Below are 11,582 nucleotides of genomic sequence, written 5' to 3'. Positions count from 1 at the left end.
AAGGTCCCGGCGCGACCCTTTGTCAGTCAAAATTGGATTCCTTAGCAACAAAAATAAGCTATAACACCAAAGAATAATACTGTGAATAACTGACCATCAGTCGGAAAGGAATCTGCCCGATATCGCCGAACGTCTTACCTCCACGGTAGTTGGTGATTGAGAGTCACGAGAATGCAGTGTCCAGTTCGTTGTCATCACAACGTTCATCATGGCTGACTACGAGTCCATGAGATAGTGCTGAATGTTCAGCACAGTGAACTGAGAAGCATTGGGCGCTCGTTGCACCCACACAAATACTTAGATGAAACTGTCGGAAGAAAAACTTTCTATTTTAGTGTCCTCTTTCACGGTCCCTTTCATTCAATGAATACCCCCCGTATGCAAGGTGAATATGTGGTTTTGCTGCCCCCTCGGTAGAGATGAAATTTTGCGCACTTTTTTATCAAAACAATTACACCAAAATCAGAGATGTACCATTTTTTAAATACTCGAATAGCAACTAATCGATTACTTTTTGTACGCTGTGCTGTCATTTTTCCACCAATGAGAGTGCAGCACATGTTTGAAACGATCGGTGATGATCCTCTGGAGAAGTTAATGCTTATATCGGCATGTATAACCGATTAAAAATATGTTACTTTTCGGTTCATTAATCGATTAATCGATTATTCGAATGAAAATTGGACATCGCTAGATGAATGTGAAAATTATATTATTTCAAATATAAGGATCGTACATAAATAATGATTTAATTTGAAAGGGACCGGGGCTAATCACAAATTACGCCTTTTGACTCTTTGATCATATAACAAGGTCACAAACCATTCAATAATTAAAGTAGCTCGACGCTTCGATTTCAAACTTCTAACCCTAAGGATCCAAATAACCAGTTTATAGCGCTCTGACTGATCAATAATTGTAACTTTACAAAGCCTAAATTTGTTATTTTTTATTAGGCGGAGTGATATCAGCTCTGGAAGTGTGATTTCTTAAAGGTGGTACAGTTGGGAACCGAACTGCTTAAATCTAGATCCTGTATTGAAGTAAATTCAACACCATGTTGTTCTTATTATCAAGTCACTGACCTGTTGCAAAAATGTTGTATAGTACGATGAAATAATGAATATATTTTTTAAGACATCATGAAAGGTTTTCAACAAAACTAGACACTAAAGAAGTTTTTAAGTAGTAAAAGAAATACGTATCTGTTATAGTTTAAAGTGATAGTGAAAGTAAATAGTGAAAGCGAATTAGTGAGAGTGAATAATTGAAAGTGGAAGTGATACAATAGTTGTAGAATTAAAAGGAAAGAAACAACTTAAAAGGTATACAATTATTCTACTAACGGGTGGCAACTAAAATTTTGGAATTTCTTTCTCAAGCTGTCAAAAAAAAAGACAAACATACTTGAAGAAGATCTGATTTATTGAAATTAAAGATACATTGTCCATTGTTGAAAAAAAAATTAGTGAACATTTGAAAACGGTCCGTAATCGGATGTTCGGCGAAGCTTCCGTTTCATGTCGGAACAGGAGCGTTGTACGGCCTTCACGTCAACTTTGCGAATGCATCTCTTGATTCTACCAATCAACTGTTTGCAATTCGTGGCTCTCCAGTTATTTTTGTACACCAAGGAGCTCAAAACACCGAAGAAATCTTCGATTGGGCGACACTGAGGCAGATTTGTCGGGTTGTGGTTTTTGGGTACAAATGGGATCGAATGGGTATTCAGGAACGATTGTGTTTTTTTTTGGCGTAATGCGATGACGCTGTATCCGGCCAAAACACGTATTGTCCATCAGCATGATGTTTTTGTAGAAACGGGATCAAAATTTTCTTCAAACATTCGTTCTGGTACACATATTGATTGATTGCCAAACCAGAGGGCTTGAACCATGGCATAGAAATGCCTTTCTCGGTCCTTTTGCGTCCATAATTTTGGCTGGTCTTCCACTACCTTGCTTGCGAGCAGATGTTGGGGATCTTAGGATATGGTAAACAGTCGAAGCCGCAACATTTTCGCTTTTAAAATGTTGTACCGTATACTGTTTGCCGAGATTTCTGTGCAGTTCGTAGAACTGTACAACGCGCTCGCGAAATAATTCTTGTTTCGACGGCATTTTGAGCAAAACTGAGCAAGCATAAACAAAACAGAAAATACTAGCAGAAAGAGGAGAGAGAGAGCTAACACATACACACTCTTATTTCTCTCTGAGCTCGTTTGTTGTTGAGCATAGAGGCCTCGAAAAAATTCCTAAATTTTAGTTGCCACCCGTTAAAACGCTCTTTAATCAATTTAAATCAAGAGTAATTACAATTTTCATCTTAAGAACACTAAAATGTACCTAATTTTACCATTTTATTTTGGTGCCTACTTTCAACATACTATTTAATTTTGATTTATCATAATTAACTTTAATCGAGTTCATCTTAAAGGAGCCTTGATAGATAAGACTTCAATCTTTCACTTGATATGTTGAAATCAGAAAAAGCTCATTAAAATTGAAAAAAATATAGTTAACCAACTCACTTAGCAGTCATTTCCAGCCATTTTCATAATGTTTCATGGGGATTTTTTCATAACTTCGGAAGCTCCATCTACTAAAAAAATATTTGAAACCCGTAATGAAACACCCTCTGACAGTGGATTGCAAATAAATCGATTTAAATCTCGATTATCATTCCAGCTGATCAATCTCAGATTAATTGATAATCGATAATTTTCCAACATCCCTAAACCGCAGCCATCAGCGTTGCCACCGCCGCCGAAGGAAATCAATGGTATAAATAAAACTTTCTCACGCTATCCGGTGAAAGCCAGCCCGGGAATCACGTAGGTACCTACAGATACATGAAAATTGCACCGCGTGCCTTCAGGAGGAATGCGAACCCAACGGAATGGAAAACAGAAACAGAACAGAAAACAGCACCATTCGACCTGCCGGCCGCGGTATGCGAGGAAAAAGAAGAATAATGACAGGCGATATAAATCTTTCAACGTTGTTATAGATAAGAAATGCGAAAAATTTATAGTTTGTTTGCTTAAGTTTTCCGTTTTCGCTTTCCGCCAGCCAGCCAGCCAGCCAGCCATCGGAGAAAGAAACTTATTGCATCGCGTTATTGTTTTGCGGCAGCAGAGCCGAGATCGTTGCCAAGTCTTGAACGCAATTGCTCCTTCGAGGGCACAGTGAGATTAATTTATCAAGCGGAAACTATTTGTAATTTCATTGGCTATTAAAAGTCGAAATGACGAATGGAGCGAATGTGAATGCGACAGATGACGAAGGGCGCGCAAGATAAATGCTTCTGGGATCTGTCATCGGGTGGGAAAGGTGGGTGGGGGAACTATTTCCGGCAGCCCGTGGCTACACCTTCGAAATCCTGCCTGGGATTCAGTGGAGATTTATCTTCATCACTACATAATCAGCATCATCATCATCGTGATCGTTTGCCCCTCGCTACTGGAAAGCGGCAACCATTTCCTCCGTTTCTTTTTTAGAACAGGTCTTCGGGGAAATTCCAAAGTACCTTACTCAACTGCTATTCTTTGCGAAATCCTCCGGAACGCCTTCGTGCTGCTCGACGGGTGGACGGTCGGCTCAGTGCAAGGAGGAAAGGATTTCCCCCAGCTCAGCAGACCATTTTTTCCATTCATCAAACGAACTTCTTTCGGGAGCCTCCCCCCGTCCCGCAAAGGTAGCGAAATTTTCACTTTGAAATAAATTCCTCTTCGTCTGCGCACTTTACTAGCACCGGAGCGGAGAGTTTGACCAGCTAAACAACATTTATCATTTCCGACCGACGACCAAAGGCGACGACGACGACGACGCACAGTGGGCGGAGGAGTACCAAATGGTGGCAAAAATTAATGGCTCTTCCGGGTTGTATTATGGCAGCCTTGTGCCTTGAGCATAGTTGATCCTTCGTACCTAGGCCTTCATTTGGTTACATAATTTTAGTTCAGAATTCTGCCGCTAGGATGGTGCTGTTTCATACTTTTTTAAAATGCATTATGGAAGGATCGTGACTTCGGTAAGTTTTTTTTACAGAATGGCATTCTGAACAACTCTTTTGAAGGTACTAACTTTACAAGTCCTTTGATTTCTGAGATTACGAACATTTTTTACAGTTTATTTCATCACCTAATCGACTTAAATTTAATTTCCTGGAGAAATAGAAATTATCTCACCCTAGCAGGCCTGGGTTCAATCCCAGTCGGCGCCGCCGGGATTTTCACATCTCGGATCACGGCTTCCGTCAGAAGGGAAGTAAAGCCGTTGGTCCCCGATTCATGAGTTGATGGGTCGATATATAGGGTCCAGGTGTAGAAGCTGCCTCCCTGGCGTCCATAGCATTGGTACACTGAAACAAGTCGACATGTAGCGTTTATTGGATCCATCTTACAACATAGCAATGTCAGCAGATTTATTCATTCTTTGTGATGATTGATAGATTCCATTGGATTATCACTTAAAAACTATGACTGCGATATGGAATGATTTCTATCGTAAATTCACATACTTAGAACTTGATAATACTTTGCTTCGAGCGTTGTTAGCGATAGATAAGATGTATATAAATATTGTCTGATATATTTCATGGTGAAAAACTGGTGATATGTAATGGGTGGGAACAGACATCTAGAAACTAATGGAAAATCATATAAATTTGCACTATGAGAAATTCAGTAAAATATACTTGTTTTGATGCTGAATATTGCTCACTAAAAGATTTATCTTATAAGATAATTATGTTTATTTTATTGGAGTTGCTTTAACGATTTTTGACATTTGTTGATATGTTGCGTGTAAACATTGGACAATCATTTAACTTTGCAGTATAGGTGAACATGTATATCTCATTGTAATAGCTTCCTTTGATTTTTGACGTTTAAATATTGTAAACAGATCTATCCCAATCATTATATAGTCAAATAGATTTGCCTTTTAAGAAATCCAACAGCAAACATTTGTTTTGGCATGATTTTCTGGGATGAATATTGCTCCCAATAAAATACATCTTACGTGATTGTTCTTCATAAATTATTGAAACAATTTTCAACGATGTTATCGAACACTCATTAAAATGATTAGACGAACTAAATATAGCTAACAACAATGATACTGTATTGAATAATCCTTGTTTGTTGTTGTTCTATAAGATAAGGTGTTCTGGAGAAGAATGTATTGAGATTGAAAAAAAAAAGATTCTAATGCAATATTTACTTTGCTAAGGTTCTAATTGTAAGCCTTCTACACACACTTAGAAATTATCGCCGACTTCAGTAATTTTTACCGAAATATGAACAGCTTAACTGTTCGGTAAAAGCTACTTTGAAACTAAATCTCTACTAAAATGACAAGATTTGATCATTTAAACAAGGTTGAATATGTTTTGAAACTATTTTCAAATTCAATTGCCTTTAAAATGAAGGTCAAAGTTTTACCGAATGTTCAGGTAAAATTTGCCGAACAAGGAAACAAAATCTGAGTGTGCACGGCTAATTCAGATTCCAGCACTAGTACTCGAACTTCATGAACCAGTTCCATGAACTCATATAATAGTTCGTTGTTTTATTGCACACAGGAGCATTAAGAAAGATTTGAATACACGACACCACCGGAACGGAGCTTAAATTGTCAGGTCTATTTTTCTTCACTCTAGCAAAACGAGCATATCATTGCACTACATTCCATGTCGGGAGAGCTGTTCTTACTTCATGCTAATTGAACGAGCTCAATCTTGAAGTCAGTCGTGGCCCAGTGGAATCGAGCGCAGACACCGAAAGCATAACACTTCAACAGTTCTTGATCGAATCGCAAATCAGCTACAATAAAAAAAGACACAACTGTGAAAGCTCCCACTGCCTGATGTTTATTTTTTGATTTATTTTTAGAAATCGATTAAATATATGTGTCAAAAGAAGAAGTAAATTTCATGTGATTTTCACATGAAAATTCAATCACTATTGTGATTGTGATTGTGTAGTATAGTAAGGGGTCAAGGGCCAGGTCTCCGATACTTTTATGCACCTATATGCTATACCAGTAGACAGAGGGTGGCATCACAGCATCTTTACCAGCAGGTTAAATAAGTTCTGTGTAATCCACGAATGTGAAACAGGCCGAGCCATAGTAACATCACCGGTCATATGATTCCACTACCTGAAAATGCCAAAAACAACAGTTTGTCGAGTGCTCAAAACCTACAAGGAAACCCTGAGTGTGGAAAAGAATCAGCGGCCCTACGAGAAAACTGGAACCAGGGATCGTCAGCTGCGCAGCAAAGTGTTGAGGTGCGTTAAAACCAACCTCGGTCTTTCGAACCGATATGTGGCCAGAAGGTATAACGCCAACTTTCAAACGGTGCGGAACATCCTTGCCAGTGAAGAATACAAGTCGTACAAAGCCAGTAAACATCTGAACCGGCACATGAAGCAGAATTATATGACCAAAAAGCGTGCAAGGCTCTTCTACGAACGTGTTTTGACGAAATACAAGGGCTGTACGATTTTAAGCAGCTTTCCGGTCAAAAGTTTTACATCGCACTGGAAGTGAGGATGTGCCAGGAAGATTCAAGTTAGTGTTTGCCTACAAGTTCGCGAAGAAGGCTCCTTTCGTCTGCTTGTAGAAGTTACCTCGGAAAGAGAAGTAGGGGAAATGTTGGCTTCGGCAATACCTTAACCTATTATCGTCAGGGTAGTAAACAAAGTCCTAGAGCACTCAAATTTGGCCAATAGTTGCTCTAAAACACAATGTATCCACATGCCAAAATTGAGCTCTCAAGGACGTTGTTTACCCCCTGACGATAATAGGTTAAGGTATTGCCAAAGCCAACTTTTCCCCTATTTCTCTTTCATATAAAGGCAGGTCAGCTTAAGACCCGTCCTAACCTTGTTTTTCCAAATAGTTGACCGCTTCTTTGACCAGTACGCTGGGAAAAAAGAGCTGTGACGTCGTAAGATACCATAATCTCATCCTTGTTTATGTCTCCTGAAGTTTGTAACTCTTGGGTGTTACTAACTGCCTTACGTTGGAACTGATTTGGCATACTCTGGAGCTCTGTGACTAGCCACTTCGCTAGTTTGTGAGTAGGGGAACCAACTGCAGACACGATCTCTCGCATTTCATTCCCCGGTTCGTGGACTTTGGGGAGCCCATTGATCCTGGGTAGAATGGGATTGGATTCCCGTAAACGACCTGTGTCATCTCCCAATATTAATGTTCACTGCTTCAGTGTTTTATCTACGTGTTTCATCATGCTCTGTAAGGGGTCTACTGCCTATACAGTCCGTTGTTGATCATCGTTGTTATCTGATTGTCGTAATTGTGAAAATCCGCCCCTGTCACTCGCATTCAGAACGGCCGTCCCGGTCCGCGTTCTTATCCTATTTTCCTTGCAAGGGGGTGATTTACCCTTTTATTACCTATGGGGATTCCACGTTCGGCTCCTGTCACGATCGCCAGAAATGTGAAAATCCGCCGATAATAATTATGGGCAAATCACCCACGACGCAGCTAATAAATATCCAACTTACCCGTGCAGCAGCTTGAATCCAAAATGACCTTTCACCAACTGTCAGGAAATGTGTATCAAAAGTCATGACCTACCTAGCTATTATCCATCTCATAGTAATCGTCCTTGTCCATGATAACGACCGCGTTGCCCTTGTCTGCTTTCACGTAATATAGGGTAGAGCACTACTTCGTCGTAATCGCTCATTTCCGTTTTATCGAACAGAAAATATTAATAATATCAATGATTTCACCACGCAAAACCGATGCGTTAGTTATGGATTTATGTTGTAGAAATCATTGTATGAATATTTATGCTCACTGTTCTCAAAACAAAAGAAGTGCTCCTACACTGAAAATGTATTTTCGTTATTTCTCTGAAAACCGTTTCGTAAAAATCAATATCGTACATACAACACATCTATCATAAATGGTACGAAACATTCGTTTTCCCTGTCATCTGGCGCAATGTCAATATTACGCCTAATTCGTATAATATATAAATTCATCTTCGTACAATCAAACCAACAACTGCGCTTCTTGTCTCCTATAGTTCTGATTGTGTGTTGGAGATGGGATACTGGTTTGACCAATACATGCAAGCTACCATTATAAATCAAAATACTGGTCACGGTGGTTTTATGTCAGAGAAAAAAAATACATGCAAGCAGCAGAAAAAGCAAACGAAATCGAATTACCGCTCCATGAGTACTTCTTATTTGCCTTTAGCCTTTCCCTTTCTCGTAGCACAGATAGAGTGATGAATAAGGTGCAGATCTGGGTAATGCAAGGTTCATGGTTCGAGTCCGGTCTGAAGCAAATTTTATATTTTTGTCATGTTTATCGCTTACAATAATGAAGTTATTTTTAGCCATTCTCACTAACACACTCCACATTTTTCGGTTTCCACAACCAACACTTGTGGCCCACTGGTTGGGTGTAGCGATAGCGAGTGTGGCAGTTCTAACGAAACTAGCTTCATACAATGTACAAATCCATTTCGTTGCAGAAAACAACGTATAAATTCGTAGAACAAACGAGCGATTTCGTTGTACAAACGAAAATTTATTTTCAGTGTAGCGAATCCCCCTTTTCTACGTTTATCCGTAGGACGAAAGAAATCTAATGACGTTTCATTGCGTTCAGACGGAATTGAAACTCGTAGGACGAATTTAGAATCAAGAAGCAGTATTAGATTTTGAACAAAATCTCAACAATTTGTGACTCATTAATCAAACTCAATGGTACGTTTGGAAAGGTTAATAAATTTAGAAGTCATCTTTGACAAAAATATTCCATTTCCGTTCAAAAAAGAGGGATAAAGCGTGGGTTGTGCTTAGTAGGACGGAAATTAGATCAAAAACACTACTGGTTTACTTTTCAGCTCCTTTACAATCCGAATTTCCCGCCCTGACCGTATTCTGTGATTATGTTGGAAGTGTATTGGTAATCGCTGTCTCCAAGTCTGGCCTGATTGTAACCGCGTATCCTAGGCCCTAGTTGAGGTGTGTCAATTGTTCTTTCGTGGATGCGGTCGTCGACCGGTTGACAACCAACCCATCAATCGAGTGGACCCTCGGCGTCGTAGTGATGGTGGATGGGATCTGCTCACCAGTTCGGTGTGTCCGTTGAGACTCATGTCGTAGTTTGTTCAGCTTCCTATCGTGCTTCCGTTCCCTATCCGATTCGCACTCGTCTGCTACCTTGGCCCTAGACAGAAACTCCCGGAATTTAATTGAATACTCCTTGGCCAATTTGAGATGTAGAGAATAACATTCCAAAGTCTTCATGTCCAGTTTGCTATATAGTCGACTTATGCTATACTTGATGTACTCTGCTTTCATCCTCTTTACTACGCTGGGTGGGGTGGATGTTCGTACCTTGTTAAAAAACATGAACTTTTGAAAAAAGTACTATTTAAAAACATACTGCCTACAGTTATCAATGACTTTAGGTCATACAATATACATATTGCACTTTATTAAACTACATATGTGTCATGAAATACAAATTTTCAGGAACGCAAACATTGCTTGATTAAAAATATACAGTATTTGGGCCGAAATTTCACGAATGAAGAAACTCCTATTTTCACCTCTCTATGAATGTCCTTAAATCTTTTAAAGGCTTATTTAAGAGTTGCCGTCACTAACCTCAACCTTTCTGTATTGCTTTCCATTTTTATCACTGTGACGAAGTCTCTCTGTCCAGACATACCTCGACTAGCTTCGTCGTCCTCGAAAAATTTAACTACAAGCTCCTTCGTTGCATCCATCAAACCATGACCCGATCTTCTGTGAACTGCAGAATGTGCTCCGTCAGGTTCAAGTAATTCTTTAGCTACTGTTCCGAGGTACCTTGTGGTGTTAAATTCATCCATTATTTGTTGTATTGTCCATGACTTGGGCAACACAGTCCAAATGTGTAGTTTTTTACTCCTTTGGGTCTCTGGTTTGGCCAGTTTTTCTTTCAATTGAAAAATCATTTCTACAAAATATTTTGTAACTCTCGTTTGCGGTCTAAGTTGGAATGGATGGCTCTGGACTACTTGGTTGATTTCCTCAGTTTTTCGTTGAGGATGGTAAACGTTGTTCGAATCAACTGGCGAAACTTGTATCCCAGCAATTCCACGGTTGAATATTTCGATGTTCACAGGCTGAGAGAAAACCTCAGCTGTTGCAGTTGTAGCCTCTATTGCTCCTAAACAAGTTGGTCTATTGGCAATTTGCACTTAAGGTGTGATTTCTTTGGGCGTCGTTAATATTTTTACCATTACTCCCTTAGCTCAGTCGGCAAAGGCGCAGCTACAAAGCAAGACCATGCTGGAGGTGGCTGGATTCAATTCCCGGTCCGGTCTAGGAATTTTCGAGTTGGAAAATTTCTCGCATAGTTTCCCTGGGCATAGAAGTATGATTGGACTTGCCACACAATTATACCAATGCAAAAATGGTACAGGCATCGAAAGCTCTCAATTAATAACTGTGAAAGTGCATCTAGAACACTAAGTTGAGAGCACGCAATAAGCTAATATACGATATGTAATAAGCTTGAAATGCGAAGAAGAAGAAGAAGGATGCCACGATTTGGTACATCTCCGACCACTGTGCGACGGCGACGATGGGCAGGAATGTGAAAATGTATTCCGACACACTCCTATTGCTCACCTTTTTTTTCGTCGGATGCAACGCCCCGGAAAGATGTAAACATTCCAACAATATAAAGTGAAAAGAAAGGAAAAATGGGCTTGGATGGAAAAGAATAACATTTTCCTGGAATCAGCATATTTTCAAACGAGCATTGGAAACATTCTCCGGGGGATATTGGCTGGGCATCAGGCCAAGAGGATTTTGCCTTCTTTTCATCCATCAGAGTAGGCCTTGGTCAGGTACGTTTACTTTTCAAGGCTACAGTAGGCTTTTGTTCGATGTTGGAAAATGATCAATCAGAAATGTTGTACAATGCTATGAAGGTAGGTTGTTTCGCACCAGGTAGGTATTAGCAGGGAGAGCAGGAAAGATGTAGGTCATTTTTTATCAGTCAATCATCGAGTCGAAATTGGATTGGCATTGAGGCCTTAATCAATTTCTGTTTGCTTGTACACCGTGGCAGAAGGATTTGGATTGATGGTGATGGCTTTGTTTCGTGGCACAGGTGGTTGATAATATAGAGCTGACGTGGCTTAATCAGGTCAGAAGGCTTGTTGGAGACTGTACACACTTAGATTTGATTTAAGTCGAATGGGAATCTTTACACTAGTTTTTACAGACATTTTGTTCGAACCCCAACGTCTGTTCTCTGTAATATTGCATAGTGGTCCAGGATGAGAAATTATGTTTTTAGTTGTCTGTGAATTATTTTTGTTTGGAAAGAAAGTTCCTTATTTTAAAATAGGGAGCTGGATACCATTGTATATTAAAAAACAACCTATCTTAATTTTGAATATTAATAACATGACAAAAATAAGTTTCAAAATTACTTGTTACCTAAAGTTAGTTTCTGATCCATCTTGTCGGGATTTATGACTTCTGCTTTTGAGTGCAACATTTTCAATCTGGGAAGTTTCCGAAC

The sequence above is a fragment of the Ochlerotatus camptorhynchus genome, unplaced genomic scaffold (genome assembly GCF_037179485.1).
Source record: "Ochlerotatus camptorhynchus isolate MF236.1 unplaced genomic scaffold, CSIRO-AGI_Acam_v1.1 ptg000406l, whole genome shotgun sequence".
NCBI lineage: Eukaryota > Metazoa > Arthropoda > Insecta > Diptera > Culicidae > Ochlerotatus > Ochlerotatus camptorhynchus.
Note: the sequence above shows the minus strand (reverse complement) of the source record.